A 27,422-nucleotide genomic window follows, 5' to 3' on the forward strand; every position below is an offset into this window, starting at 1 on the left:
GCAAGATTGTCAGGTCTGATACACTTATACTTGTTCATTTTCATGTAGGTGTCACACTCCTTATTAAATGCTGTCTTGAGAGGTCCAAAGAATGTCACATCAAGTGGCTGGGTTCTGTAAGAAGGTGGGGTGGCAATGAAACCATAACAATATTTTTCATCCTGCAGAATTCATATGCCTCTAAGGTGCAATGGGAGTAATGGTTGTCAAGGATCAGAAGGATAGGGCTTTCTGGAGTAGGACGGGAGTGATGGGCAAAATGTTTCAACCACTTCAAGAAAAGTTCTTCATTGGACCAACCATTTTTGGAACAACTGTACAGTGCATCAGTAGGTCCGACTTTTTCAAGAGTCGGACTCATTCGTTTCCGAGCATATAAAAACATGGGGGGAATATAGTTCCCAGCAGCACTCATGGCACATATCACAGTGGCGTGTGTGCCACGCTCTGCACTTGTAGCTGCTCCTATTCGTTTTTGGCCTTTGGGTGCCAAAATAGTTCCAGGTTCTTGGACTGTCCCAGTCCCTGTTTCGTCTACATTGTAGACATGTGATGCCGAGAATCCATACTTTAGAAAAACGTCCTCAAGATTAGTGTAAAATTTCGAGACTTCTTCCTTAATGAAACCTTTAATGCGGTTAATACTTACTGCCTCTGGTTTTCTCAAAGACAAAGAAGAGTTTCGCTTCAGGAAACCTTGAAGCCAATAACGTCCTGCCATTTTTGTTTCTTTAGAGAATGGATGTTTTATTTTATTTGCTTCAGCAAACTCAAAGGCTGCACGCTTTACATCATTTGGCGTTAGACCATAGAAGAGATTTGCCAAAACTTTTAACTGGTTGCACATCTCTACTTCTTGGTCAGGAGTAAAAATTGACTTCTTTCCTAATTTAGGATCATTATAGTTCTGCTTATTATCCCCTCCTGAAGAGTGCTGAAGGAGATTCCAGTAGACTTCGACAATGACCTGATGGACTTTTCATCCTGAATAGCCTTTACGGCTCTCTGAAGATCTTCTGCTGTCCAGCTGCCTCTGTTTGTCTTATGCCTGTATTTGCCTACCATCTGAAGGAAATGCAAAAATAAATAGATGACTAGATAGATAGACAGATAATTAATTAATTAACTAATGAATAAATAATTAAATAAAAATAAATTAATAATATTAAAAGCGCGAACTATTAAGAATGAAACTATATCACTTGACATAATGCATGAGATGCATTTCGAAAGACTATATTCACGCGAAGGTAATGCCGGTATAGTAGGAGGTAATGGCGGTCAGCTGACCGGTACTGCCTTCATTGCAGACATTTAGTAAAAGTACAACGATAGATTAATGAATGTAGGTACCGATATCAAACTGTTACTCACTGACTAACAACATGTAAGGGTATATTCCTAGTGTGTAAGTATTAAATAAAACAAGATTAATTACTTACAGCAGCAGTCTGAAGTTCCTTTTGATTTACAAGAATATCAATGAAAACACACATGCACTCCTCGTAACAGCTACGATTCAACTACTAAAAAAAAAAGAGTCTTGCACATAGTTAATATCACCCTTCCAAGAGTGCAGCACCAATTGGAAGATAAAATCGAATTGTTGTTTTTGAGTTAAAGGGGTGACCGGCATTCCCAACTGACCGGGCCTACCTGCAGCTCCCCTAATCATATGCTTTGTCTTTTCGGGATTTACTTTCACATCTATCTCTTTACTTGCTTCAAGTAAAATTCCCGTTTTTTCCGTAATAGTTTGTGGATTTTCTCCTAATATAGTCACGTCATCCGCATAAACAAGGAGCTGATGTAACCCGTTCAATTCCATACTTTCTCTGTTATCCTGGACTTTAATATTATACCTGGTGAGGTTTAACTTGTCTCAGTAGCAATCAAACCAAGTCCCTTCAAATGAGGGTGGAGATTATAGGAGGGTTGTAAATTCGCAGTATTCCTTTCAAAACCTTGTTATTGTGCAGGCTACCGGAACTCAATTTCTTGAAAGACAAGCTCAGTGACGGAACTACACAGTTCGAAGAGAGATATTTTGTTACTGAGTATTTTATTTTGTGCTACAGAATGTATCAACTTGTAAGTGATTTTTACATCCCTTTTAATTTATTTGTGTTATTTGTGCTTTTGATTTTGGTGCTCCTAGCTGGTGTAGGCAAACAAGGGAAACCGTTACAGTTAGACGCTAGGGAAATCGTATGTTTGGTGCATAAGTTCTTTGAAGAAGAATTAGACGCACTGAAAAACGGAAGAGAAACAATATCAGTATCAAATGTATTAGGTAGAACGGCGGTTGCGACTGGTGTATCTAGGCGAACAGTTTCTCGTATTTTAAATCAAAAACAACAGGCGGAAAAAAGTGGAAACGTTTTGTCAACACTAGGAAAGAAGAGACCCAACAGAACACCAAATAAAACTGTTACAGATTCGTTTACCGGTTCTGCTATTCGCCGTACAATTTACAATTTGTATCAATCAAAGTTTTTGCCAAGTTTAGATAATATGAGGGAGGCTCTAAAAGAGGCGAAATTGTTTGATGTTAGCAAATGGACTCTCGACAGATATTGAAGAAAATGAAATTTCGCTACGTCAAAAATAATCAAGGACTGGAAATGCTAATGCAAAGGAGTGATGTTGTAGTAAAGAGATTTCATTTTTTGAGGAAAATAAGAGAATAGCGATCTTCTAACCGCCCCATGATCTATTTGGACGAGACCTGGATCAACGTAAATAACACTAAAGATAAAATATGGATGTGTGAAAATTCTGAGGGCGACCTAGAGTCCCCATAGGCATAGGCCAACGATTTATCGTGCTTCACGCTGGATCGCAGACAGGATTTGTACCTAATGGTTTATTGTCTTTCAAATCCAAATCTACACGAGACTACCATGAAGAAATGGACGGGAATGTTTTTAAGAATTGGTTTATTAATACTCTCCTCCCTAATATACCACAGAATTCAGTGATAGTAGCCTAATGGATAATGCATCTTACCATTCAGTTGAACTAAATAAAGCTCCCGTTTCTTCCACTAAAAAAAAAAAAAAAAGAAATGCAAGCATGGTTACGCTATCACAATATTCCGTACGATCTGTGTTATACTAAACCAGTTTTATATGATTTTGTTAAAAGATCAAAAGACAGATTCAGAATATACGAAATCGACACAGTTGCTGTTCAACATGGACACACCGTACTGCGTTTGCCACCATATCATTGTGACTTTAAGCGAATAGAATTGATATGGGCTCAGGTAAAAAGTGACGTAGCAAAAACAACACTGATTTAAAAATTAGCAAAACTAAGGAACTGTTTGAAGCCGTGTTGGAAAAAATAACACCTGAAAATTGGAATAATGCGTCTGAACATGTTCGGTATATTGAAGATTTTTATAGGAGCAAAGATGGTATCGTGGATGAGCTCTTGGACAGTTTTGTAATAAATTTAGAAGAATCGGATACAGATACAGATGAGTGTGAGGAGACTGACGACATCTCTGTTTTCATGGAAGCAGGCCCTTCCGCCACTGGATGTATGGACGGCATTGCTCCATTGCCCCAATCACCATAACAATACAGACGAGGTAAGACATATCTCCTTTCTCTCTCTTTTCACAGTGAGACAAGATACATCACATCTAGTATAGTAATAATAATAATAATAATAATAATAATAATAATAATAATAATAATAATAAATATATAGTATTATTATTATTATTATTATTATTATTATTATTATTATTATTATTATTATTATTATTACATTGTTCATTAGGTCCACTTGACAGGTCATATAATAGGATGAATTCCCCTTCAATACTAAAGACCTTTCAGCCCGCCTTGGGGATAAAGAAATAATTTGTCCTGCAGCAAAAAATATTTAAATACAACACTACCTACGTTGTTGTCTGCTAGAATTGAGTGAAACACGTAAACTCTGTTTGAACGTTTGAACTGACCGGTAACGGCTACAGTTAACCGAGTAACTTTGGTGCTCCGCTGCCAAGCACATAAACCGATAGAACTGAGTAACTCAACAGTTCTACTCGCTCCGTCCCCAGCTCTACTACTTCGTATATATTATATTAACCTATGTCTGTTATGATAAAATTACATCAACTATATTTGGGTAAGCATGGTGCATTTACGATTGAGAAAGCGTGGTTTACATAGTTACGAAGTTTAAATATGCCAAAAATACCAGATAATACCTAAAGCAGGCAAGTACTCACCTAATGAACTGCGCGTCTAGCTCTTCATACGTTCAATTTAGCGTGGCAGCAGTTTTCAAGAGGCGCTGTGCTTAAATTTGTTTTGTCTTCTTTAAAGGCTTCGGTGTTTGGATATATTATGCATTGTTTCCTACACCACAGCTAAGTATTCAGAAACATCTGATATCAGATGCATATGGGGGCGTGGTTAAATATATGCGAACTAGCAATAGGGTAAAGTTTCCTAATTCCGTAATATCCCTAATCCCGTGATACTTTTTTTAAATTGAATGTCAGTCAAATCTTTGGTGTTCTACTATAGCGCCTGACATATTTCTCGAAACAGTGCATCTTTCTCTTACTTTGAGACATCGGTGAACTTCCTAGCAAGATATCCAATCCCGTAACATCCAGTGAAAGAAACGTATTACGGAATTAGGAGTATCGCGGAATTAGGCAACTTTATCCTACTACTTTATAGTACATGAACTTCCGACCTCAAATAATGATACAGCCATACCCTTTATAACAGGTTGGACATTTTCTAAATTATTGTCCTTGCATTGTGGGCCTACAATATTCGTCTTTGTATCGTGAGTTCCAAAGAGAAGTTTGAAGAGAAATTATTAATAGATTGTGTGCGTAGTTTTCCTGTTGTTTAAGACGTTAGGAAAAGTCGTACAAAGACAGGATTTCTAAGAAAAAATGCTTGGAAATGTAACCTATCCTTCTATTGAAAATATTTGTGGCATCCTCAGTTGCACAGTAAACCAGTAGGCCTAATCTTAAATCATTAACATTATCATACTCCTCCTCTTGAAGCAACAGCCAAGAAGACAAGTGGATCCATGTCAACACGAAACGCGCGAATTTCATGATACTCGTAGCAAGATGCATAGAATGACGGTCTGTTAAAAACCACGACAATGCGCACCATGCACAAGTCAAACTTCTGGTTTCACGTTGTACCGCGCCATGTTCACGCAGGCTTCATTGCGTAATTTTTAAAAACGAAGGCTTTAGACTACGCAGCTAGATCTACGGTGCGATGTCTAAAATAAAAATGCAGATTATATTGAAGATAAAAGGGGATTCTTGTAATTTAATCGGTGACTAATTACTACTTGTAGGCCTATACCTACTAAATTTAGGCGGTTTATGTAAAAAGGATATTAAACACTAGCTCTGTGGAACAATTTTACACAGAAGGATAGTTCATATTCATCATGTTTCGCATGACAATATTAACATTTTTAAGTTAATGCCTATATTAACATTGAGGAGTATTTAAAACAAATAGAAACGAATGATACCTCTATTTCAACTATCTCTTTAATTGACCTATTTTTCTATGTTTCCTTTTACGTAAACTGCCTCTGTTGTTGTTACGGAAGATCTGAATTATTGTTTCTTTTGCTGTCGGTTCCATCCCCCCTCGCCCCCTGGTGGTAGGCCTATGTGAAAGGTTCGAATTCAACATTGCTCAAAGTCATAATTAGGGGCCGAATTTTTAGGTTTTTAAAAAGACCATTTTAGGTTTTTGGAATAGTGAAATAGGTTTTTTTAGGGTTTATTTCCAACCTGTGAAAGGGGTCGCAAAAACTGTCCGATCGTTAAAAATGTGTTCTTACAATTATTCTTAAAAATAAATAAATATTTATTAAGGCAACATGCACCACGAAACTAACCTTTTCAAGAGCCAAACTATTCATAAAAATTTATAAGATTCGACATTTTTGCTCCTTCTCCTTTAACTTTATTTGCAGTTTGAATAAATTATTATAACAATTAGCATTTTATGTAATATTTATGTAATATTTGCCTTGATATGACTACATAAATTTCAATTTTAAATAGATAAAGGGTACAGCACACACACAAATTTTGAATTAAATTTGTTCAAACTTGATCAAGAATTATTTTAAAAGGTAACAAACAAACAAACAAACAAACAAACAAAACAATGCTATTATTTGCTGGTACTGTTCCTGGTTGCAATATGATCAAATGCTTTTCAAGATTCTCGACTGAGAAGTTTTTTCTATTGTCTCTCAAAATACATTTGAAGGACCAAAAGGTTCTTTTGACAGCTCATGACGTCATAGGTGCAAATTTCATCGCTTCCACTGCAGCAGGTACCCACGGTAACTGACAATTGAAGCTTTCCCTCTGGAGAATGGAGCACATATTTTTCATTTTTTCAAACCCTGGATTCCTGTGCAATACTTTCTTCAGTTTTAATGTGTCTGCTTCACCCACGGGTCCTGGTACTTGTTTCTGTAGAAGCGAGTCAATGGTACCAATTGCATCTTTCATGTTGTAACGACGAAGATTCCAAATACTCAATATATTTTGGAAGGTCACTGAAACGTCCCTTGAGAAGAGGAAGGAAGCCATAGATGCTGTACAGATATTACCTTAGGGATTGATGCAGCCTCCTCCACGTCGAGAGTGTCCCCACCCCTCTCGAAATGTATTGATATTTCTCTCAAAATAAAAAAAAAATCAATATATAAGGCAGTAAATACAGGATAATGTTTATCAACAATAATTTAGGTTTCTTTAGGTACTAAGGTCCAATTTAGTTTTTTTTTTCGGTTCAACAGAATTCACATGTACCACTCCTACGATCATGATTCCGAAAAGTATTGAAGAAATTAGGAGTTCAGAAGCAAGAAAAAAAAATATGTAAAAACCTGCAAATCCGGTCACTAGTCATAATCCAAGCTTTCCTTCTATTTGCAACCTATTACTAGAACTACAACCACTGAAGTCATCTTAACTAAAGGTTAATCGTTTACTGTGCTTATAAACATACACACGTCTCCCACGAACAGCTATCAGAGCGCAACATTTGCAGCAAGTATTGCCATAGCGTACTCCTCAGCCCAAGTTCTTGTGATTGTAGTTGACTGAATTGTTTAAGACTGACAGATGTAATATAGTTGTAGGCTATACACTTGATCGCTTCAGGCTTTTCTCTCAACGGTAATAACATTACTGGTCGCTCGGCCTTGAGTGCAAATTGAATTGTGATGTCATGCAGGTGCGAACCTCTTCCTGCTCGTCGTGCTGTTTGACCGAGCTTTGTTGTAACCGAAAAAGAGAAGAATAACTGTAGACTACTTGGAATCCTGTTTGTGTCTCTAGATTTTCAGCCGAAGTTTAAAAATCATTATACTAGGTAAGTAAAAAGTATGGAACACTGTTAGTAGTTTCCAGTCTTTAATTTTACGAAGAAATTCAAGTTACACTCAAAAGTTGTTAGTTGTGAAAAAGGAATATTTTGAACTTGTTTCCAAAGACTACTGGTATGATTCTCATAAAAAAGTCAAAAACTATTTTTCCATTTTCGACTAATTAGGTCTCATAACGTACAAAATCATATTTCTTACCATTATTTTGTAAACATTGCCTCAAATTTATGATCCAAACGTATGTGTACACTTGTGTCGGACACAAGCCCTAAATTACGTAAAATAATGACAACCATTGAGCGCTCAGAAATTTGCGCTTTTGGTCTCAGGGTGATGGGCTGTAAAATTTGCAGTTGAGGGTTATGTCTCCTATTGCTATTAATATTGGGAGGAAATGTGACAACATTGGCAGAATACTAATTTTCCTAATTTTAATAATTTTGTCATAGTTATAACTATAGTTCGGAGAAAATAGCTGTATCAGGATAGGCATCCTTGGCCCTTGCGTTTTGTTTACAAACATTAACTAGTTGTCGCGTGTCCCCCAGCCAGTTCACTGATGTTTTAGCTAGGGCAGGGTTACAGAACTCGCGAGAGAGGGGTGGAAAGAATGGGGAAAACGTTGGTTCCCCCGCTACAGTCCACCGGCGCTGAATGAAGTATCTGTGGCCTGTACGCAATCACATAAGACAGACACTGAATACAAATTCCCTCCCCTACCAAGTCAACGACGCGAGGGTGGAAGGGAGGGTGAGTGACGTATTCCGATGAGTGACGTAACGCCACAATTGTCGCCCAGTTCTGCAAGTCTGAGCTAGGTGTTGGAGACCGCTCTTCCCAGCAAGTAGAGTTTTAGCTAGAGGAAGGGGGTAATATTTACTGATGCAAGTCAAGGCCCTATCCTCTACGGTTATACAGCCTATCCTGATACAGCTACTTTATCCGAACCTTAGTCATAACCCAAACGGTTAGACAAGGGAGATATTTGTTTGCTTCCGCGTTATTTCACAGGACAAAAGTTTTGCGTACCTATAGAGGACAATGAAGTTGTTTTGCCGTCTTTTTTTTTTCGTTGTCTCGCATAGGTGAAGCTATTGTTTTTAGTGTAGGTCTAGGTGCATGTACGGAGCATAGCGTTATAGCAAATTTAGTCGCATTTTGGTGAACGGCCGCCTTGTTACAGCTGTTGAAGATAGAGTTCAAAGTTAGCATCACAAATAAAGGAGTGCAGTGTTTGTTCGTACAGAGCTATACGTTTAGAAATGTGCATGTTGTGATAAAGAGTGACAACATAACTTGGCGATGTACCTACAGATAAGCAGTGCAAGGCTTCACTTCAGACTAATAATATGGTTACAGAAATTGTGAAATGTGACAACGTTTTACACAGTCACTCTGCAAAAGACTCAATACAATATGATATATTTCTCAGCCAACTTTACAATTCACAGTTATGATGGACCATCACATTTATGCTTTCCGATCCACCATCCCTTTAATACATACCAGTCTTTTCTATTAACATATTCATTTGCCAAATATTTCTTGATTACTTCCTATTCTTCTGTTTTAACTGAATTTCTATATATCCTTCCCTATCTATCCTCTTCTATTCTCTCTCATACCTACACTGTCTCCCTCCCATTTCTCGCTTTCGTATTAAATATTGCATATCCCTTTCCCTAATAATTGACATTATTTATTCATTTTCTTCTCTACTCTCAAATCTACCGACTCTTAATCATTCTTTTCCATATATTTTCTCCTGAATTAATTGTTTACATTTCCCTTATCTTTATTTTACAACATTTACATAACTTTATTTTTTACTATTCTATCCTCTGTTTATGTACGTATTTATCTCTTTCTCTTTGCTGCACTCCTAAATTTCCTATTTATTACCTCATTTCATATACTTATTCCTATAATACTCCTATAGTTATACTACTATACTACTCCCAACCCACAACATTGAAAAACATAAAATATCTAATTCACTTAATTACACTTCCAATTTCTCTCTCTCTGCCACTTCACATTTGTTCAGATGTTTTTCACTTTGATTTTCTTTTATTCATTGTTTGCATGTATATCGTACTACACTCTTACACTATCTTCTTACATTTAACACTTTTTTTTCCTATTCCTATTCTATCACTTTTGCCAACCCTAACTTTCTTGCACTTACTTTTTAGCATTCTTTTCCCTCGCCAATTCCATCCTCCTCACTACTGTGTCCTCCATTTCGCCATTTAATATCTTCTCCAAAGCCCTATCTATTCTGTCCTCACAATCACTAATATCTGGTAGTTGCTTCATTTCTTCGCTCGTTCTTATCACGTTTTCTCTTGCATTTCCTCCATTAATCTTGTCTATGCTCCTGACCTCAGACGCTTCCAGCTGTTTCCCTATTCCTTCGTCTGCAGTACAATACCATATATTTAGAAAAAATTATTACCAACGGAAGGCAATTGAAATTTTAAAGGAACGGTCGAGCTAAATATTAAGACGGGAGTTGGCATCAGTCAAGAATATTATTTATAAAGCTTTCATGAACTCGAGTAAGTCTACATACAGAGAACGTCAGAAAAGGATTCCCGGTATTTCAAAAGTATTGACGAAACTGTAACGCAGCTTAAGAACAGTAATATTTTAACAACGAAGAATGAATCATTTTGTTATATAGAAACAGGAAACAAAATAGTATGACTACGTTCTTCTTTTGGTCTAGACTTTGTCCCAAAACTAATGATCTTGGACTTCGAATTAGCAGCTATCATAGCAGTAATAAAAGATTGTCGTTTTCATTTGAGTCGGAATGGAATGGAATTTATGGGAGGGGGCACTATGGTCCAGCACTGCTATCTGTTACTATCTATTGCGTTAACCCTCAAGTTAGCACTTTCCCAAACCCACACCGGCTGACCACACTAAGATTCGCTGCGTACCCAGGTTTAGAGCAGGCAATCTCCTCGTCCCTATGCCAGCCCCCTCCGTGCGTCGCCAGCCGACGATCGGGAGTCCACACCTGTGGAGTAACGGTCAGCGCGTCTGGCCGCGAAACCAGGTGGCCCGGGTTCGAATCCCGGTTGGGACAAGTTACCTGATTGAGGTTTTTTTCCGGGGTTTTCCCTCAACCCAATACGAGCAAATGCTGGGTAACTTTCGGTGCTGGACCCCGGACTCATTTCACCGGCATTGTCACCTTCATTTCTTTCAGACGCTAAATAACCTAGATGTTGATACAGAGTCGTAAAATAACCCAATAAAATAAAACGATCGGGAAATGCTATGAAATTATAATGAAATGGATAAATGGTGACGGAATGTTGTAGATGCCTAATATGAGGAAACGGAAAAACCTGAGAAAAAACCCAACTGCGATCTTGTCTGTCACAAGTGTCACTGAAAAATTCCAGACCTCGAACCCGGATCGCCTGCGTGACAGGCCGCAGGTCTGACCACTCAGGCATCGAAGGGGTCTTTCAATTGGATCAGTCATGGTAAGAGACCGGAAGTTTAGGCATTATGAATCATTAAAATAGGCAGGCAAAAAGGCATCATAAATAGCTAAAATAGGCAGGCAAAATGGCATTATGAATAGCTAAAATACGCAATAAAAGGCAATTACAAAAACCTTGCACTAGACCCATTTATTTACTAGAATACACTATTCAATAACTCGATCGTCATAATTTAAAGAACTTTAAAGTTTTAAACAAAATGCTAGTGTTGTACCTGACACAAAAATGAAAATGTTTCTAAAAGGCATGTGTATTGCAATGCCTTAATCGTTGCACACGACAACCAAATGCTTTTTTAAGTTCTTTAGAGTCATGTTGAGTCTCCTGTCAGATAAAGGCTGGTTCACAATAAACCGGTAACGGAAACGACAACGAGAACGGAAATAATGTTAAAATAAATGTATTTAAATGTGAGCAATCACACTAGTTGATTATGAATGCTCACATTCAAATTAATTTATTTTAACAATATTTCCGTTCTCGTTATCGTTGTCGTTTCTGTTCCCGGTTTATTTTGAACCAGCCTTAACACATATTTCATATGAGAAAATGACCTCTCAATTTCTACAGAGGTTATTGGAGCAAATCTAAACCATAGCATCATTGTAGGATCCATTTTAACTGCAATAGAATTGTCACCTTGTAGAATTTTTTAAATGTTTCTAAGTTTATCGAGATCACAATTTTTCGAAAACATATTTTTACACTTTTCCCTAACTAATGAACTCCGTTTCCCTGGTACACTGTCTCCATTCTTTGCACTGCATCGTCCACAATTTTAACTGACTTACTCAAAGGCTATCCTCTTTCTTAAAGCTGGCAGATCACTTGTGGCAGGAAACCAAACTCGACCGCAATGAAAGTTAAATCATTTTTCACTTCCGAAGAATTGAGAAGATTCTTGGCTGCTACAATTGAAGATGCTTCATCCTCCAGAGCGTTCACCACCTCAGTTATAGTCAGGAAATTTGAAGCGTAGTAAAGTGCCGCTGAGACCCATGTCTTCCAGCTCGTTATGATAGGTTTGGGGGGCAGAGGTATATTTGGTGCAATGGATTTAAATGTCAGAATTCTTGATGGGGCTTTCAGAAAGATCTTCTTAATACTGGAAATCAAATTATCGACTCCAGAAACAAGCATCGTATTTCTTCTGACACTCTGTGAAAGCCATGTGCTACGCAGGTCACGCGAAGCATGTTTGGAAATAGCACTTATAAAGTTATTCCAGTCTTTCTCATGTGTGGTGCAGCGTCACTGATGAAAAGTAACACGTTGTCGTATTGAATTTCTTCAGGCCACAGTAACTGTAATGAATTGGTGAATAACTGCGCGATGGTTGAATTGTTAACTTTCTCCAGACACTTTGTTGTAAGCAGGAATGGTTTCATTGATTCATCTTCTGAAGGATCTAATGGCCCAACAATGACATTGGCAATGAAACGACCCGTAGGATCAGGTGACTCGTCGATAGAAATCCAGATCTTCTTAGTTTTAATTTTATCTTTAATGATTTTTATTGTGTCATCGTAACATTAGCTTAAGTAACATTTTCGCAAACTTGACTCGCTAGGCACAGATTCGTTCGTATACTTCTCCAAAAACTGTCTTAATGTAAGATTCTGTAATTTCCACAAAGGAATTTCGGCAGCAAGAAAATCTTTACATAAGTCGAATGCAAATTGATATTTTTCGACTCGATGTTGCAACCACTCTTGGAAACAAAGAAATCTTCTTCCCACTAGCCTCGGAAAGTGCATTTTTGTGTTTGGTTGTACTGATATGTTGCGATATGAAATATTTATTTTCGTAGTTCACTGACTGCTCACATATTTTGCATTTAGGTACTTTACCGTCACACAGTGGTTCATTTTCCCAATTTCTTGGCCAAAACCTGTAGAGATGTTTGAATTAGTTTGAACTTAACAAAGTCGAAACAAATCGTAAAAGTAACATAATTAAGAATTAAATATCAAGTAAATTCACATAAATAGCTATAGTAAATGCTTTTTGGCGTGGATGATCATTTCATTTCTTCTTAGAGTATTCAAAGTTATAGTCTATTGTATATATATATATATACATATATATATATATATATATATATATATATATATATATATATACACACACACATACAGTACAGTACTCCTTTCACTCGCTAGCATCAGAGTCTGCGGAGATAAGGGAGTCATCTTCATCAGGGGCCTGAGTGGACACACCTAGATGTGTAGATGCATCTGGAGCTGACAGAAGTGACATTACATCTGCCGACAAATGCTTCAGTTTCTTTCTTGAGACTTTCAATATTCTTTATGAAGTATTGTCTAATAATGCCTGCAGATTAGTTTCAGCAGACTTTTCTGTTATTTTAATGACGTTGGTATCGGGATAGCATGTCTTTTGTGCTTCAAGCACCGTTCTGTATTGATGGAAAATGTGGGCATTTGGATTTTTTAGCCTCGGACCTAATCGGGTTATAATGGAATTTTGTTAATTGAACTTCAACTAGAATGGACAATGCTTTTGCTCCAGATAAAGGTATAGAACGCTCTGAACTTAATTTATAAGCTTTTCTGCATTTTGACGTACTAGTTGGTGTTGAAAATTGTACATCTTTTATTGTAGCAGTAGTATCAATCTCTCACGAAGTCTCATTTATGTGGCATATGCGAGTTCTGAAGGACCTACGTTTTATCTTAATCCCTGTGCTTTTCGTCTTCTATAACGTTCACTACTTTACTAAATTCTAGTAATGGACGTTCGACTCTCTTTTGCGTTTCAGTAACGCATATTGGAAAACTCGTAGATTTTCAAGCCATTTCTTATTCTGTGGTAGGAATCTTTCAACTGTCCTATTCGACAGTTTCCATCCGGTTTTAAAATTATATATTACATGTTTTAACACATTCTTTAGTTCATCGGATGATGTTGCAGGGGTATCCGTTATGATTCTAATGCGTTCTCTTAAATAATCGCACTTTTCTTCAAAATTAGATGATGAATGTTCGTATACTATAGTAAACAATTAACGCCTAGTGAGGTTTATGTGATGACTTTCATATTCTGATAGGAATTACAGAAATAATTCAAATTTTAATAAATTTATGAAGGACTAATATACGAGGGTGGATCGAAAAATAACGCACAACAATTTTTGTGGTAACGTAATTTCATAGGTAAGCAAAATGAAATGATGTACAAGAAAGATACAGGTTTTACCTATTCTTCAACGTTGGAACCAAGTCTCTCGACATATTTCTCCCGTCGTAACACTAGATTCAGTACACCTCGTTCATAAAACTCCGTTTTTGGGCTTATAGCCACCTGCGCACGACTGATTTCACTTCTTCATCCGAACCGAAGCGTTGTCCTCCTAGGAATTTCTTCGTTGGCCCGAAGAGGTGAAAGTCAGACGGTGCAAGGTTTGGACTGTAGTGCAGGTGATTGCCTCTAACATTGGGTAATGTTGCAGCGGTCACTGGTCGGCCGGAACGTGCTTCGTCGGCGGACTTCTTCGAAGAACCTGCACCACCTGGAGATGTCGCTATGGTCCAATCAAGCGCCATACATCTCGATTATTTCCCTGTGGATTTCACTCGAATTTTTCGCTCGTTCCACCAGGGTGACATCCGATCGAACCATTGCTGTCTGTAGCGCAAGATTCAAACCAACTATCTGCTAAATTTGAACGCCCTAACCAAAATAGTATTCCGTAGAATCATTGTTGTGCGTTACTTTCCGATCCTCTCTTGTATTAGAACTCAAAGACGCTCTACGCACTTGAAAACTAAATTCGAGTTAGTGGGCCCAGTGGCAGTTGTGGGCAGACTTTCTTTATTGTTACCTAAAAAGCATCCTCATAGGTATGATTTGTAATAAGAAACTTGACAGGATCTCACAGGACCGGTAAATTTTAACCTCCGTGAAACCGCCGCTTTCACATTTTCAACCAAAATGAACGTGGTTATATTATTTAATATCTAAAGACCGTTAGACAATTAGTTAAAACTATGTTAAAATATTCTACATACCTCCAGGAATCGAATTTATGCTTCAACTTTTAGTTTCACACTTATATCACTTATTTATAACACTTCAAAAACGACCTTCCTTTCACCACGCAAACTCAGCAACTGCACTGTCCAAGAGAAGTGCATTTTCAACCATGTGTTTTCAAGCACAGCACTGGAGATAAGATACACGATGTCTACATGTCCTGACTTTCTTCTTCAATTTAAGACAACAAACAACCCTATCTCCTATATGTTTCAGTTTTGGCCAGAAATTCGGGAAAATGAACCACTGTGCGTCAGTACAAAATACGTCGAATGCAAAAGTATTAACGTAACTTTGCAATTTACTGCGTAAAGGAACACTGAAATTCGGCATCTTTCTGCTAGCTACAACAACGTCGCAATGAAAACTGAAAGAAATATGACCGTTAATTTACCTTATTTGATTATTTTACGACCCTATATCAACATCTAGGTTATTTAGCGTCTGAATGAAATGAAGGTGATAATGCCGGTGAAATGAGTCCGGGGTCCAGCACCTAAAGTTACCCAGCATTTACTCGTATTGGGTTGAGGGAAAACCCCGGAAAAAACCTCAACCAGGTAACTTGCCCCGACCGGGATTCGAACCCGGGCCACCTGGTTTCGCGGCCAGACACGCTGACCGTTACTCCACAGGTGTGGACATGACCGTTGAAATAAATAAATAAATAAATAAATAAATAAATAAATAAATAATAGATAAATAATTAAATAAAGGCAAAAAAACATTTATTTTGTAAATTAGGCATTTATATTTCAAAAGGCAGAAAAGGCCAATATAAAACTGTGACGTTTCAGTTACAAAGGTATAATTCGTACAGATTTCCTTTCAAAATGAAGATAGATTTAACACAGTTAAAAAGGCATTCTGCCAAATTTCCGGTCTCTGGTCATGGTATAAACACATTTGTCAAATTGGGCTGAAAAAGCTTACGATGACGAAACAGTGACATTTCACATTAGTTAAAGATGTTTTTCGAATTACCTTTCTTGGTCTCATATGAAGTTGATGATGTTTTCTGTTAATTGTTTAGTAGTGCTCTGAACCATGATAAAATAATGGAATTTGCTGATTATATTCTAGAAACGTATATTAAATGTAAATTTTCACCACATTTCTGGGCTGAACCTCCTGTAAACATGCCTCGCACCACAAGCGATGCACTCATATCACCGCCACTTGAAAACTTATTTTATATTGCTCATCCTTCGATTCTCTTACTTGCACAGACATTAAAGAAACTGCAAAGGGAGACAACCTGAAAATAAAAAAAAACAGTCGACCAAATAATGAAACTAAGTAACAACTTCAGCGAGAACAGCACGTTGTTAACCTATGGGATGACTACGCATCGCAAATAACCACCAGGGAACAGTATCTCAGAAGAATGGGATTCAAACATCTTCCCACAAAAATACCGACGTTGCCATATCTTGCAAATGGGTAAGTTTCTTCAATTCATTGTACTTTATATTTGGCGCTTTTATCCTCTCTCAGACCCTTCGGAATTTCGCGCTTATGTCTTGTTTACTTTAGCGTTTCTGGACTGTAATTAGCTAATTTTGACGTTCTTAGTACAGTGTCTATCAGTCTTATTCGTACAGGTGAAAATATGTAACAACTTTGGTGATAAAAGACACATAAAATGAAAGTATTACATTTCTCTTTGAAAATTCTGTTCAGTAGCATTATGAAAACAAATAAAACGAAACGTAAATTCCATATATACCATAAACACGTAAATAAACGAAATTTAACAAAACATGTAATTTCTCTTCTTGTCATTTGTATTCGTACAGTTAGTAACAAAATTAAATAACTATACATAAATAAGATAAACAATTACGTTCTAATACCTAGTTGCATATCCTCTGGCTTTGATCACTGCCTGACACCTTCTCTGCATGGATTTTACCAATGTTTTACATTGCTGAGGAGTGAAATTTCGCCATTCTTCCAGCACAACAGTTTTGAGGTGTTCTTTGGACGAAATTGTATTTTTATGTATATTTTCCTTAAGTTTGGACCACAAATGCTCGATAGGATTCAGATCGGGTGATTGAGGAGGAGTATGGAGTTGTTTCGGGACGTTCCATATCAGCCTGTTTGTTCATTTCGGCCGTATGTTTGCTGTCGTTGTCTTGTTGGAAAATGTAGACAGACGGCAAATCCATTTTATTGCACTTTCCTTGACATTATTTTTCAAGATGTTGTTATAGACTACATTGTCCATAATTGCATCAATTAAGTCGATGTTACTCACGCCTTTCGAGGACTTATAGCACCAAATCATTATGACGCCACCTCCATGTTTCACAGTGGGAAGATTGTTATCCACTTTATCGGCCTCATTCTTCTTTTTCCACAGTCTATGGGCACCATCGCATCCGAAAAGATTAATCTTGGTCTCATCGCTGTCCCAAAATTCTTGCTCCTAATCTACATGAACTTTAGGAAATTTAATTCTTAAAGCTCAATTTTTTCTATTTACAAAGGGCCTTTTTCTTATCCTTCTACCATGAAATCCATATTTATATAGGACACGTCGTACCGTTATTACACTAACAGTCTTCCTTGTGGTTTTTGTCATGAGAGAACGTGGTTTCGGCACACTTAACCGTGGATTTGATTTTATCTGTCTTATTTTAAACCTTTTTTCCCTCTCATTTAGTATTTTTTCTTTTGGTTTTCTCTTCTGATTTGCAGTAAATCTACGGTATTTGAATTTATTAACCACGTATTGTATCGTGGAATGACTTTTGTTTACTATATCGCCTATTTTCCGTAAAGAATAACCTTTAAGAGCCAGTCTAACTATCGCCTCCTTCAGCTCGGGACTTAGTTCCTTCGACTTGCCCATTTTGAACAGAACTGACTGCTGAAGCAAAACAAACCCTAGAGCACGCGGTAATGCACACTCGCTGTTACCATTAAGGCACGGCACCCCCGAATAAGTCAAAATTACTCAAGTGTACGAATATAAATGACATACAGTTTTACTTTCAAAGTAATTTATTTATTAATATTTTTGTTAATTAGAGCTTAAAATAAAAAACTGGTTGTACATTAACGTTCTAAGAAATGGTTTTAAAGCATGGTACACTACTATTAGTATATGAGTATAATTATTTTGTACATAATGTTGTCTTATTAGTTTAAATTAGATATGTACGAATAAAAATGATAGACACTGTATACACCCGTGTATGAAGAGGGATTTCTGTTTTATGGGGACTCTTGGGAGGGGAAGATATAGCTACAAAAGACATCAATACATTTATTTGTTTAAGGCCCAGGTGTACGATCGCGGAATAAATCTCGGAATAGCTATTCTTGGAATAGCCTAACTATACAGAGTGATTCACGAGGATTTACCGTCCTTCACGGAGCTTATTTCTGAAGACATTTTGAGCAAAAAATGTCATATAAGCATAGTCCCTATACTCAATATTCTCATAATTACACTAATTTAAAGTTGTTTGTAAAATACGTTTCTCTTTAGTTTAAAGCTAAAGAATAATACAAATAGAGAATGAACCACTCAGAAGTATCATTTCCTTAATTGCAAGTATTATGAAGTTAAAAATATGCTGTAAACTCCTTAGTTGCTTCGTACAGACATTTTTTTCTATTTTTAACTAGAAAATTACATTATTCTTACGCACTTATCACAACAATTATTACAAATCACACCACTTCCACCGACTGAATTATTTGCAGTTCAATTTTGCATCCTAATTTACAGTCTTGGAGAGTTTACAACACATTTTAAAAAATGCCGCCGTCCGCTTGAGTACACTTGGCCGCACGCTTGTGAACGGCACTCGTCGCTCTACGTAACTGCATACGGCTATCTTTTATTTCTGTAGCGCTCGCGCTGGCTGCTGACTGCACGCTGACCAAGATCACGCGTTCACAGCAATGCGTCATAATAACGAAACGTAACTCTGTAAATATTGAGAATAGGACTCATGTTTATCTGACATTTTTGCTCAGAATGTCTTCGGAAATAAGCTCCGTAAAGGACGGTGAATCATCGTGAATCACCCTGTAGAATGTGTGGAGTATTGTGTTGTATGATTTTGTTTTATTCCAAGGTTATCTATTCCACAGTTAGCAGAATTATAACAGGGGTTGACAATATTTTTAGATGGTGTTTTGTAAAGGCGCTCAGTTCTAAAGTGAATCAAGTCCATGACACATTGTTTTTGAGACAATTTGACTTAAAGTTAACTTGCTCTAGTGGATTATCTAATTTGGCTTGCAATAATTTTATTGTCCAACATTGCTTTAGAGATATCAACTTAAATATAGAAAATGACGTAACAGTTGCAAAGCTGTTTGTTAGGGCTTAGTCATATTTTAAGAAAGAAAAAGTGGACTTGATCCATTTTAGCTTCCAATGTTTTTTATCATGAAGATGAATCAAGTAGGCAAAATGGCAAAATGTGTGAATAATGGATTTTTATTGGTTCTTTGCAAGAAAATCAACGAGACTGTTATTCCACAACTCAGCTCATTATTCATCGACATAGAAGGGCACATCGTCATCCGAGAGCATAATCATTTTGGTAGACCTTCATTCGACCTTGTGTCTGCTTCTGTCCGCAAGATTCTGAGGCGGTTATGAGCCACTGGTTTCTACTAGTTGGATGAATCGTAAAAGATACATCATATCTATCTTCTTCGCTATGGTCTGCCTTTGGTGCTGTGTAAAGAGGGTCTTGCTGTCTCACAAATTTAGACTCTGGCTTAGACATGGACACTTTCAAGAAATCTATAGAGTCTAAGAATCTTTTTGCTCGCACCTCACCTTATTTCCAACCACTTAACTGATTGGCCATGATTGGTCTTCTTTCTGTTGACTATGATTTTTCTCCGGTGTTGGACAGCTGTCAAAAAAGAGTGGCCATACTCGTGAACAACGAATATTTTCTAAGTGTACTTAGGGTCACGGTGATGTTACACGATGCAGTGCACTTGTAGAAGCAGTTTCGGAGCTATGAAGTTATCCGAAATCTGCATCCGGTAGAGCAGCGCTAGAGACCTCGCTTATTGATTCGAAGGTTGTGAGTTCGAGTATTGTTCAAGTTATCATTTAATTTTGTTATCGTTCCTTAGCGATAAGTATAAGTTAATAATATTCAAGTTATCATTCGTATTCAGTTGTCTTTTTTTAGCAATATGAATAATATTCAAGTTATCATTTATATTCTATTATCGTTTTTAGCGATGTAAATAATATTGAAGTTATCATTTATATTCTGTTATTGTTCTTTAATGACATAAATAATATTCAAGTTGTCACTTATACTCTGTTATCGTTCTCTAGCGTTATAAATAATATTCAAGTTATCCTTTTATTCTGTTATCGTTCTTTAGCGATATAAATAATACTCAAGTTATCATTTATATTCTATTATCGTTCTTTAGCGATATGAGTAATATAAATTTAATGTTAGATTTGAAACAATATAGTTACATAATACTAGTGTTAGCTTTTTCTCCTTATATTATTACATTATACTATCCTGTAACACAATAAAATGAAAATGAGTGACGAGGGTTTGAACCTAAGATATTCACATCTAAATTCCAACGTTCTTCTGACTGAGCTACGAGGGAATAGGTAAAGAATCATATGCCGAAATATTGGTCCAATCCCCCTCCAGGACGTCCTGATGATTTGTGGAAACTCGTCCTGGGATGCCGAGGCTGAGAACTGAAAAGACTAGTCGATTCCATGCCCACTCGACTGCAAGATGTGATCGAGATGGGAGGAAGATGAACTAAATAAATATTGAATCGTGGCTTTATATTTTGTTGTTTGAATTTTTAATTGTTCGAATTTTCTAAGGCAGACGCCAGTAACTTTATTTTGTTTATGTCACGAAATATGTTTTTGCTGAGAATGTAACCTTTCTTTCTTTCTATTTGCAGGCATAATATCATAATAAATAATGATAAAGTCATGCCATAATATACGCATGAACCTGATGTTAATTACTAAAACAGCCATAAAATAAACAAAAACAATTATTATATTTTCTCTCCCTCTCTCTTAAAAAACATAAAAAGCACTCTGCTGTGTTTGAACGCACGACCTCACGAATACCAATCCGAAACGCTACCATTACAGTATAACACTAAGACGGAGGATGCTTTAATTATAACTAGTAGATATCAGGCAACGTGGTCCAACAACATGTAACATCGCCTGTCTCCGAATTGTAGCGGAGTTTCCCGAAGGGAACTTTGTATCTAGAGTGTGGACACTTTTTCTTTTGACAGCTATACTTTGATTACATTGAAGGGATTCTTAATATTCCCATTCTTTATCACTTCAACCCAGTCTTGAGGTGTAAAAATGAGAAGATATTTTCGTGAGCTTGACTCTATGACACCAAAATCTCGATCATTATGCAGAAATGAGTGGCTCGATAAGAAGAATTTTTGGTCATTTGTTTCTATATTTTTTTTATTGATTTATTTTACGACGCTTTTGCGATGGTTATCTAGCGTCTGAGAGAAATGAAGATGACAATGTAGCAGCCATCTGTATGTTTCCATATTGTCCTGTACGTGAGTTTGAATAGAGATTGAAATGAGTATGGTTTTTGGCTTCTTGTTCGATATGTTTCACGAGGACAGTCACTACCTCTTTGGGTCCTCTGCCGCCTTCGGTTTCGTTCCACACATGCATGTAACATTCTGATGAGTAAGTGGATACCGAAATTGTGCATGCATATATTCCGATTGTAGTACGCTAAGAATGTCTTCAGTTAAGGGTACTGGAGTGTTCCTTTAAGTCAAATGTGGGAACGTAGCACGTTTCTGATGCTGCAGCGTCATCAGTTTTAAGTGCATTTATAACTTACTTAGCTTTGAGCAGATACAAATTTTTCTGATCCTGTAACTTTTCACGCACATCAGAATCACTATCGGCTCGTATTTTGAGTTCCATTTGGTCACATAGACTAGGGCAGCGGTGACCAAAGCGGGTGTCGTGATCACATCGTGTAATCACAGACATTCAAACGGGTACAAGGAGTTTCCTGTACGTTGCTGTGTGTTTCATTCAGGTGCTGAAGGTAAGCAGTGGCGGTATCATGTCGCTCTACAACTCTATCTTTACAAGCAGTAAGGGGTGGTTTCGTAAAGAATGAGAACTTTTTTTTTTGTTCTGTCGGACAAAATGCAATATGTTTACTTTGCTCAACGGTTCAATTAGGAGTATATAGAAACATTAATTGCCACGCTAAATAATGTATTATTATTGACCACTAAGTATGTGTTTCTATAATTCTTCTGTACGTGCATGAATATTAATATTTTTAGATCTTCTCCCGAGAAAAATAAAATTAATTAGGTTTCATCTCAATTTTAATCTTCCTGATATTTAGATGAGGGTAACTATTTATGAAAACTGATTCAATATTATGTGCCAACGAACTGTTAAACGCCAGGAATTGACATGTCTTAAATCATAGCCTGGAAGAGAAAGATGAGATAAATAAATGTAAGGAAATCAGCTACCTAATGGGGTTTGAAATATCTCGTGGTCTAAAGTCTTTTAATAGAACAGAATTTCTCAAAAGAGTAATAATTAAAATAGCTTAAATAATTTGTCCATAAGAAGTTTTTAATTTTGAAAAACTATGAATTTCTCGAACAAGTATCGAGAGATAAATTTAGAAAATTCCTGATTATATTCAAGAGGGAGTTTAAAAAAGGATGCAAGAAAAATCGTATATTATTCACTGGCTGTTGATGACAGCAGTGACATTACTGATACAGCAAAGCTTGAGATTTTTATCCACGGGATTGATCAAGATGTTAGTACAGGAACCACCACTGGTTGTAGTTTTCATGCCAAGTACCTTATCTCCGTCTCTTTACTTCTGTGACATGTAATCACTGCAGTTAGAGTTTTGGTCACCGCTGGACTAGGGTAAGAGGGGACGAATAGGCCCAGCGAGCGAATCGGGCCAATTTTAGAAAAAAATTAATATCAGGACTATCGACACTGGTTTGTAAGATGCTCCATGTCATGTGTTACTTTATAATCTCTTAGAAGCTGATAGAACTGGAATCGCGCGAATGTAGTCTTACTTTCTTTCTGAAAAAAATCATTGTTTGCAGGAGGAAGGAGTTAGATGAGATAATGAGCTGTTTTTAAAATACTCCACAATATTATTATTGTATAGTATGAATACTGTTTAGAATCTTGTTGTGTGTGAGATAATAAGTAAAACTGATACAGAGATTCTTGTTTGGGTGGTGAGTGGACGTCTGCCTCATGAGTCAGTGCTGCCAACTGTTAAAATAAATCACTAAACCATTTCGGGTGAATCGACCCGCTCTGAGAAAATAAAATAATTAAGTATAAAGTACTAAAGAATCTCTAAAAGTCTACAGTTCTGGGACAATGGTATATGAAGGGTACACGGGAATAACGATCAAGGTCCACTTTAGAAAGTTTCGAGAAAAACGAATTTTAAAGTTTAAGCACTTAATACTTAGTTATGTGTGTATTTAATAGAAATTGATGTAGTGGAATGTCAAGAATGATGATTTCTTATTAGGCCTACTAGCTAGACCACATGATAGTACTTTCTTTCCACTATAAGATAGCATTATTAACTCAATTTCGATTTTTGATGGACCTTGATCGTTTTTCCCGTGTACCCTTCATATGATTTCGGATATTGTCCATTGTTTGATATACTAGAAATACACGACGATTCGGGAGTTGGGTCTACTCTCCTATTCAGGTGTTTTTCATGATACTGATCGTTTTTATTTTTATTTTCAGGTGGTTAAACATTAGTCCAGTCCGCTAACAATTGGGTGGTCTAGTGGTTAACGTAGGCCCTACTGGATTAGTGTTAAAGAGTTTCAGGCTTAAATCCCTGCCTCCGCTAACCTCTTGAAAATTACAAAAAAAGTAGAAGTGTCAGTATCACGAAAAGAGCTTAAGACGAGAGCAGATCCAAGTCTCGAAACGTCAGATATTTATAATACAGATCAGGCAATGGACACTTTTCAAAATCTAATTTATTTCGGGGTTTTGTAACATTATCTTAAATTTGGTAGAATTTTAAATCTATTATTTTCACGCGTCAATTATTTTGTTTCTTCTACATGTCACACCTAGTGTTTATAATAATGTTATTATTGTAAAATTAATGAAAGAAATTATAAAAAATACTAAATATTCTGATACGTATAAATAGAGCGTGTTTTGTCATAATTCTACATTCATAGAAATGGTTCATTTCACCCATCTATGTGAATTTATTCACCCGCACGACGTCGGTCGAATAGGACCCTGCAGTGTGTCTACTTGGTTCATAACAGCATTTAATATTTGAAAGCAAAGAATTTAAGTTTAATATGGGAGATAGAGGAAGAAACAGGCTACCTAACTAGAGTATAGTTGGAACTGAGTAACTTAACTGGTTCGCGTTGCAGACAATTTTCCATTTTGTGGTCCCATTCACTCCCTCTTACGTATCTGTAACAGGAGTTTTAAAACGAAAGTTAAAATTGCATGAAGCGATATGATAGTAAAACTTTTGCTTCAGAGGCTCTTTGCCTTCACTCTTGCATTACAAATCACACATTTTTCTGGTATTGAAATTTGTTTTGAGAGATTTTCTGTCATGATTATTAAAATTTGTTTTGAGATACTTTCTGTCATGCTCATTTTTCTTGCAAGATACTATATGTGCCACAATGTCCGAAACATCTATTTTATTGTTTGGGGTCCTTTTCCCCGGAAATCTAAAATACCATGTACCTGAGGTTTTGAAATGCATCGGTAAACCCTATCAAGATTAACTTGAAGAGTATCAAGATGATAATGGGAAGTCAAAAGCCTCTTATGAATCAGAGTCCCTCTTGAAATTCTAAATTTATAAGTTAGAAATACGTGTGATATTAATTGATGCAACGCTTTGGTGACTTTATCCACTAAGGCTCGGAAAGTCCTGGACAAATAATCTGAGGAGAAGGTGACTGCTGCATTTACTGGCGAACTCATGAAATTAGAACTTGATCCACTACTCCTCGGAAAAGATCCAACATAAAGTAGTCAGAAAATGAACTAAACTCGATTTTTTTTTTAAATTTGTGACTTGATCCACTTTAGCTCTGAACGCCTCTTACAAAGTGCATTCACAATATCAGTAATTGAAGGGTTCAGAACCATAGTGGGCCAAGCGCCATTTACTAAAACCGCAGAAAACAAGGGTTAAAATGAAGTTATTACCATAATTCAATGGAAACATAGTAATATGAAGTATACACATTAAAACTAAATAATATATGCCAATCTTCATTAAACTGTGGTTTTCACTTAAATTTAACCATTGCTTTCTCCGTTTTTAATAAATGGCGCTTGGCCCACTATGGCTCTGAACCCTTAAATTGTTGAAATATTTCTAAACATGTTATTACTATTTTGACTGCGGAATTTATTATAAAGAAATGAGTAAATCAAATGGAATTAGAAATAAAAACTAGCCTATAACACAAGATACATTTAAGCTACTTGAGCTAGGGACTAACTACGTCTATGAGAACATGCTAGAAAAAATCGATGCTTGGGAGTCTGTAGCTAATGTTATGCAGAATAATACTATACTTAAGGACGGATGTCGTTTCTTTGAACAATTTCTATAACTTGTTTTCCAGCTGATAGCGAGTAGTAAATGCTGAGACTAAAAGCAGCAGGAAACAGTCAGGTTGGCCGAGCGGTCTAAGGCGCCAGACTTAAGTTCTGGTTCCCGTAAGGGAGCGTGGGTTCGAACCCCACACCTGACACATAAATTTTGGGGATTATTCCTGTGTTCCTCTATGGTCTGGAAATTGGGTTAAGTTTAATTTTACGACCACTCCTGGCGCCACATAATCATGATCATCCTATCAAATCATCAGGGTAATATAACTCCGTCTTCCAGGCGCCCCAACCTTAGAAGTGAGTTAAGGTAAGCGTTCACTACATCGTATCGCACTCATCGGATGAACCGCACGAACGGAAAAAGACAATCTTTGCAGTAATTATTATGTAACCGCGTTCACTACATCGTATCGCACGCATCGGATCTCGGCAAATCCGTCCACGTTTCTCGGATGAGCAACTTTTCCGAGGCGTGCGATCATGGCCTTCTTTAATAAATCAATTTTAATTGCTCAACTGTTACTATTATGTTGTGCCATGTTCAGTGTCGCTCCAATATGGCAGACGGAAAACTTATTTCGCTTGAAGTAAATTGCGAAGAATTATATAATTTGAGGCATTCCCATTACAGTAATCAAGTCGTTCTTTATATATATATATATATATATATATATATATATATATATATATATATACATATATATATATATATAATGTAACCAATATCTATTTCGTTTCTTCCTCTTCAATTAAGAAGCATGAAACAATTACAAATTCTTATTCGCTAACACTCATGATTAATAGACCTAACCTCAAACTCCTCTGTTCTCAGCACTGTCAATATCTTACGTCATATGTTTCAAACAGCTGATAAGGAATCCGATGAGACGATGAAGTAGAGGCGTTACAGTGAACGCACTTCACTTAAAATATCCGTTTCGTGCGATTCGTCCGAGGAGTGCGATACGATGTAGTGAACGCTTACCTTTACACCTGAGCCACTGCCAGGAGAGAAGACCAGAAATGTCGAAAGACATTCTGGTGGCATTGTAAAGAAAATATCTACATGAATGTAGAATATATTATAATACTGCTTTAAAAATTTGCTAAACATTTAATTTTAATTATTTAAAAAAATTACAATTTATTTTCATTGATAATAATGTGAACTATTTTTGCCTGTTTTTCATGTGTTCCAAATCATCATCGATTAATTCGAGCACGCTTAAAACGGTGTCCTTTTTCAGTCTGAGTCTTGCCAAAAATTCTTCACTGTCATACTTATTTAATAGATCAGGTCTATGCCCTATTTTCTTTTGTTTCCTTATTTTCAAAAATAAATTACATAGTAATTCATCATCGCTATCAGAAAGATTCATGTCTAATGTACACTTGGTCAAAATGAAAGTGGCCGGCGTCTGAGAGACTAACAAGGAGAGGACACGCTCTGTATATCAACAAATTAAATGAGATTGTGTGAGATGAAAGTACAAGACGTACTGTTTAAAGTCATACCTAGTATGAGTGACCAATAACCCCTCGTTTTGGAAATATTTGCTATTGTTTGTGACATACTTCCGTTATATGCCTAAAAGGGAAGCATTAGACTGTGTAACAGCGTAGCTCATATGGTTGGATGCTGAGTTCTTATCCAGGCAACCCTAGTTCGAATCCTAATGTCTTCTCATTTTTTTTTAAACTTGATATTATTATTATTATTATTATTATTGTTA

General features: G+C 36.6%; 1 protein-coding gene and 1 non-coding gene across 2 annotated transcripts in view; one reads left to right on the top strand and one right to left on the bottom strand.

Moving 5' to 3' along the window:
• The window catches only part of LOC138709260 (organic cation transporter protein-like), a 343,326-nt gene that overhangs the window by 287,390 nt on the left and 28,514 nt on the right, over positions 1-27,422 (bottom strand). The gene's annotated exons all lie outside the window — the stretch shown is intronic.
• TRNAL-UAA (transfer RNA leucine (anticodon UAA)) lies at positions 25,749-25,832 on the top strand. The gene has a single exon. It is a non-coding gene; the product is annotated as a tRNA-Leu (tRNA).

Source organism: Periplaneta americana, chromosome 11 (assembly GCF_040183065.1).
Source record: "Periplaneta americana isolate PAMFEO1 chromosome 11, P.americana_PAMFEO1_priV1, whole genome shotgun sequence".
NCBI lineage: Eukaryota > Metazoa > Arthropoda > Insecta > Blattodea > Blattidae > Periplaneta > Periplaneta americana.